Raw genomic sequence first — 7,071 nt, forward strand, 5'->3', positions numbered from 1 at the left:
GGGGAAAGGATTCTGGATGAACTATCAGGATTATTGAAAGTACCCATTTATTATTATTATTAGGATTATTAAAGTTAGACTCCATAGCTCTGGGCAAACTAAGGCTCTCTGGCCCTAGGAAACTACTGGGTAGTTCCCTACCCAGTCTGGACAACTTGGCAGCTACCTTTTGCATCACAATGGCCTTGCAATAAGTGTGGATACAGCTCAGTCCCAGTGCCCACCTTATCCTGAACCACCCAATTCTAGGGACTCTTCAATGCCTGAGACTTATGGGCCTGAAGAAAATTATGCATCCTTGCAAATGTCATCTACAGAGACACCCAGATGGAGACCGTCTCTCTCCTCTTTCCTCCTCCATGGATCTGGCTATTCAGGACACCCTGATTTTTTCACCAGCCCTAGAGTAAAACTTCCACCCACTTCCATAGAGTTCTACCCACTTCCATAGAGGAGAGCACAGTGAAGAAGGAAGATACAGTCCAGAGCAAGAAACAGAAGACCAGAACCATATTCTCTCGGATCCAGCTATATGTACTTAGTGACAGATCTCAGAGACAGAAATACCTGTTTCCAGCAGATGCAAGAACTTTCTAACTTTCTTAACTTTTGCTATAAGCAGGTGAAGACCTGGTTCCAGAACCAGAGAATGAAATGTAAGAGGCAGCAGGAAAACAACTGGCCAATGAATAGCAAAAGTGTGACTCAGAATAGCTCAGCAACTATAGAATACCTAGGCTTATATGCCTACTCCCAGGGATTCCTGATGAATGCTTTTGGGAACCTTCCAACATGGAGCAGCCAGACCTGGTATAACCCACATTGGAGCAATTAGACCTGGAAAAGCCAGTCTTGGAGCAACTGTTCCTGGAATAGTCAGACCCGGTGGCCCCAAGCCTGGAACAACCAGGCATGGAACAATCAGCTGTGGAGAGGAATCTCTGTAGCCCCAGATTCAATTTCAGCAAAGTTCTGTCAATGATTTGCGGTCCATCTTCAAAACTGCTGGGAAAAGCCATAGTGTAAAAGAGCAAACTGCCCAGTATTTTAGTACCCAGCAAATAATGGATTTTTTCCCCGAAATACTCTGTGAGCATACAGCCTGGAGATGTGTGACAATGAGCATATTATTCAATCTCAGTTTGGGTAGTGGCTGTATTACTTCTTCTAGGATTTGTCTGTTAGGGTCCCGTACCTTTGCCTTGATATTGTTTCTCTTTAAGCAGTTGAGGGGGTATGACTGGAGTCTAATCAAAGAGGTTTCAGTAGCATTAGCTGCTGTGGACAACATAACAAAAGATGTTTCTGGCAGTAGATAACTAGATATAATACTAATTTTGAATATTTTTAGGTTCTAGAATCTAACCTCAAGAATAGGAAGTGATGGATCTCTGAATTCTACTCCTTAACTATATGTTAACTAACATAAATTAAAAACAAAAATAAAATAGGAAGTAAAAATACAGAGATGTGTGATGAAGGATTACCCGTATTTTCTAAGATTGAGAGGTTTTACTTTTTGACAACCTCAGGTATTACAGTAAAGAGTTAAACTATGATACGCTTCTCTGATTTCTTCTGCCCCTTGTGCTGTTTTACTACAACTCCTAATTTGTTCCTTATTCTACTATTTATAGAAAGATGTTTTGTAGTTTATTTAAGATTTTACTTATTTGTTTGAAAGAGGGGGAGAATGTGAGAGAAAGCATGAGCAGGGGGTAGAAGCAGAGGGAGAGGCAGGCTCCCTGCCAAGAAGGGAGGAGAGAGCAAGGAGCAGGGAGCCAGATCCAGGGCCCTATCCAGGGCCCCATCCCTGGACCTGATCCCTGGACTGGATCCCTGGATCCTGGGATTATGACCTAAACTGAAGGCTTCGATGTCTTTTTACTACATCTGTATCTTTGGGGTAAATACCTCTTTACCTTAAAAAAAAAAAAGTGCAAGGATGAACTTGGAAACCCAAGGTTGAGACCTCGTTGAAAAAAGGGCTCAAAGAGTTATTGGACCAAAGTGTGCCTGCTCCCCAGTGAGTTACAGACAGAGATTACACCAGGTGGAGTTGCCTTACAAGGCCATCTTTATTTGTATGAATAAGGAGATGACAGGGAGTAATTTCCAAAGGTGTGTCTCCGCAAAGGAGGAAACTCTGGATCTTTTAGGGTGCAGGATGAATATTCAGAAAGGGATTTTAACAATATAATGAGGCTGAAGTCACTGTTGGTCACTCCTGGCACTTTCTGATTCATCTGTGCAGGCTTTTCCTCAAATATTTCTTTTTCTGTTCTAGTAGTTTGTTAGCTTGTTTCTAAAAGTTAAGACTAACAGCTACACAGAAGCTTCTAGGAGTTTAGTTTCTACAAGAAAGATTGACAGTTACACAGAAGCGTCTACTAGAAATTTCCCAAGTTCAGGGCGTCAGGCCAGTGATAAGAGGAGCCTAAGTAAAGTTGAGGCAGGGAGAATGTTTGTCACTATTTATCTGTGTTGTCTATTTACAACTTTTGGATAATCGTTTCTTACCACATTGTGCTCCTGACTGAAGGGAGGACATGAGCATTTGGAGATGGTGTTTTCTATACTGTTAGTGATAATATTCAAGTTCTCTGGTAGCTTACTTGGTCTTCGTGACCTTTTGGCCAGCTTGACCCCACTTCACGGTCTCCCATGTGCCCCAGTGAGCTAGCTTCCTTTCCTCAGCTTGCTTGGTCTGCCTTCACCCCCACTGCCATGCCCAGAGAAGGCCCTACTCTACCTAAGACCCTGGAGGCAGCAGAGAAGAAAACAAAGTATCTGTTCTTAAGAAGCTTATATTCCAGTGAGAAAGACCCAAAATAAACAAAATTATTATATGTTGGGAGTGATAAGTATTGTGACAAAAAATAAAGCAGAGAAAGAAAGGTAGAGAGAGGCAGGTGATGAGAAAGACCTCTCAGGAAGTGCCTTTTGAGCAGAAATTTGTGGAGTCAGGGAGCAACCAGGTAAAGTATCTGGGGACAGAGGGCTTCAGGTAGAGGGAAGAGAAAATACAAAGGCCAAAAAAGAAAGCCAAAAAACAGTATGGTTGAAACTGAGTGAGAGGGACTGATGCCAGTCTGTGCAAGACACGGAGTGAAGAGGACAGCTTTGAGCTGAGGTGTGGTAAGGTATGGTCTGCTGTCCCAGGATGTCCTGGCTGTCATGTGGCGATTAGACACTAGAGTGCAAGAGTGAAGCAGAGATAGCAACTGACAGGCTACTAAAAGGTCCTCTGACTAAACTAGGTGGCAGCAAGCCAAGCAGTGAGACAGAGTTGAATTCTGGATATAGCTGGGACTCATTGTTGCCAACACAAATGAACAAACCTTGTAGGATTTAAACAACAACAACAAAAAACAAAAACAAAAACAAAAACAAAAACAAAACAGGGAAGAGGGATGCCTGGGTGGCTCAGTTGGTTAAGCATCTGCCTTCAGCTCAGGTTATGATCACAGGGTCCTCAAGTCCAGTCCCACATTGGGCTCCTTGCTCAGCAGAGCTCCTCCCTCTGCCCGTTGCTCCCCCTGCTTTTGCTCTCTCTCTCTCTCTGACAAATAAATAAAACCTTAAAAAAAAAAAAAAAAAAGGAAGAGACGTTTATTTGAGCCCAAGGACTCAAATTGTATCCAAGGACAGCAACTTAGTATACATAATCATCACAAAGAAGGGAGTACTCTGGGAAAAAACATTTGAGGCAGGGCTACATATGTTTTCACACAAGTTACAAATCAAGAATATGATCCAGTAGGAGGACCCTGAGCTCAGCACATCCCATGTTTAACACTAAGTCAATATCCAAGTCAATAAAGTAGGAAGTGATCCAAAGACTGACAGAACAAACTCCACCACTAAATACAGTGCAGAAGCTGCATCTCATAGGTTAGGAAGGTCAGAAAGGTGGAGGAAGACTGCCCCAAGGATGACATACATGGAGAGGGCAGAGAAATGGTCTTTCCCATCCTGAGCTCAGAGGGGTAATACAAAACCACATAACATTTGTCTTTAAAAACCAGAGGGACTGAAATCCATGAGTTTGTAAAAACAGTTGGGACTTGGAGCCTGGAACTTAAAAAATATGCTGACTCACCACAGGGTTGGCCAGGAGTGTGAGTGATAGCTGGGTTGCATCCCTTCAAGAGACAGGAGTCCACGTGGAAGGCAACATGAAAATGGCAGTTCACACAATGCCAGGGGCAAATGGGAGACAGACCTATTTGTAATGATTTTGGAACATGTTACAGGTCTTCTCTGAAAACAAGGGAGCTGGCAGGTGCCATTTTCCACCCCCATCCCCCACTATAAATACAAGGATTCTGTGGAAAGATTTAACAGAACTATGTAGTGTCGGGGACTACCTCCGGCCGGGAAAGTCCCCGCCATTGCAAGATGGTGCTTGGCTCACTGCCAGGAAAATACGCTGCAAGTAAACAACGAACTTTCTGGTGAAGCCCACCTAAAGGAGGACATAGTCATTGGCTGTTTCAAATTTAATCAGCATAGTAACAAGACTCTCATTGGCTCTCCCCATTGCTTGGCCCCTTATTGGTCACCCTGCTGCATATAAGCTAAGGAAGTTGACCAAATAAACGGGATGAAGCATTAAATAAAAGGGGAATGAAGCATTAACACCGAAGCAGGCTTCTTGTCGTCCTTGCGGGTCAAGGGCGATAATGTAGAACATTCCATCCTAAAAGAGCAAAACTGAACTTTGGGACTTCACCAAAATAAAAAAGCTTTTGCACAGCCAAGAAAACGTCACAAAAACTAAGAGGCAACCCACGGAATGGGAGAAGATATTTGCAAATGATGTTACAGATAAAGGGCTGATATCCAAGATGTATAAAGAAATTATCAAACTCAATACCCACAAAACAAATGATCCAGTCCAGAAATGGGCAGAAGACATGAATAGGCACTTCTCCAAAGAAGACATATAAATGGCTAACAGACACATGAAAAAACACTCCACATCACTTGTCATCATGGAAATCCAAATCAAAACCACAATGAGATACCAACTTCTACCAGTCAAAATGGCTAAAATTAACAAGACAAGAAACAACAAATGTTGGTGAGGCTGTGGAGAAAGGGGAACTCTCTTACACTATTGGTAGTAAGAGTGGCTGCAAGCTAGTGCAGCCACTCTGGAAAACAGTATGGAAGTTCCTCAAGACTTTAAAAATAGAGCTACCCAACGACCCAGAAACTGCACTACTGGGTATTTAGCCCAAAGATACAGATGTAGAAAAAGAAGGGGCACATGCACCCCAATGTTCATAGCAGCAATGTCCACAATAGCCAAACGGTGGAAGGAGCCCAGATGTTCTTCAACAGATGTAAGGATAAAGAAGATGTGGTTCATATATGCAATGGAATATTACTCAGCCATCAGAAAGGATAAATACCCATCATTTGCATCGACATGGATGGAACTGGAAGGGATTACATTAAGTGAAATAAGTCAAGCAGAGAAAGACAATTATTATATAGTTTCAGTCATCTGTGGAATATAGGAAATAGCACTCTGTATCATAGAGGAAGGGAGGGAAAACTGAATGGGAAGAAATCAGCAAGTGAGACAAACCCTGAAAGGCTCTTAACTCCAGGAAACAAACTGAGGGTTTCAGAGGGAAGGCGGGTGAGGGGATGGGGTAACTGAGATATGGGCATTAAAGAGGGCATGTGATATGATGAGCACTGGGTGTTATGCACAACTAATGAATCATTGAACACTACATCAAAAGCTAGTAATGGCTAATTGCATATCTAGAAACTAAACTAAACTAAACTAAAATGTCTATACTTTTCAAAGCAATCTATACATTTAAGGCAATCCCTATCAAAATACCAGGACCATTTTTCACATAGCTAGAACAAACAATCCTAAAATTTGTATGGAACCACAAAAGACCCCAAATAACAAAGCAATCTCAAAAAAGGAAACCAAAGCTGGATGCATGAGGATTCTGAATTCAAGCTGTATTACAAAAATGTAGTCTCAAAACAGAATGGTACTGGCTGCAAAATGGACACATTGATCAATGGAAGAGAATAGACAGCTCAGAAATGGACCCAAAACTATATGATCAACTAATCTTTGACAAAGGAGGAAAGTATATCTGATGGAAAAAAGACAGTCTCTTCAACAAATGGTGCTGGGAAAATTGGACAGCCACATGCAGAAGAATGAAACTGGATCACTTTTTTACACTATATGCAAAACTAAGCTCAAAATGGATGGAAGACCTAAATGTGAGACAGGAAACCCCCAGAATCTTAGAGAGAACACTGGGAACACTCCCTTTGACCTAGGCAGTAGGTTCTTAATAGACACATCTTCAGAGGCAAGAGAAACAAAAGCAAAAATGAACTGTTGGGACTTTATCAATAAAAAGCTTCTGCACAGTGGAAGAAACAAGTAACAAAACTAAAAGACAGCCTATGGAATGGGAGGAGATAATTGCAAATGATAAATCTGATAAAGGGTTACTGTCCAAAATATATAAAGAACTTATTAAGCTAAACACCTCCCAAAACAAATAATCCACTTAAATAATAGGTGGAAGACATATTCATGTCTATTCAGACATTTTTTTCCAAAGAAAACAGACACATGAAAAGACGCTCAACATCATTCATCATCAGGGAACTACAAATCAAAATTATGATGAGATACCACCTCACAGTGCCATGATGGCTAAAATTAACAGAGAGAACAACAGATGCTGGTGAGGATGTGGAGAAAAGGGAGCTTCTTTCACTGTTGGTGGGAATGCAAACTGGTGCAGTAATCCTGGAAAACAGTATGGAAGTTCCTCCAACACTAAAAATAGTAATACCCTATGATCCAGCAATAGTACTACTGGGTATTTACTCAAGGGATACAAAAATATTGATTTGAAGTGGTACATGCACCCCCATGTTTATAGCAGCAATGTCCACAATAGTCAAATTATGGAAAGAGAACAAATGTTCATTTTATCAGCTAACAAATGGATAAAATGGATAAAGATGGTATACATATATTCATATGTATATTATTCATATGTATATTCA

Source organism: Mustela nigripes, chromosome 12 (genome assembly GCF_022355385.1).
Source record: "Mustela nigripes isolate SB6536 chromosome 12, MUSNIG.SB6536, whole genome shotgun sequence".
Lineage (NCBI taxonomy): Eukaryota > Metazoa > Chordata > Mammalia > Carnivora > Mustelidae > Mustela > Mustela nigripes.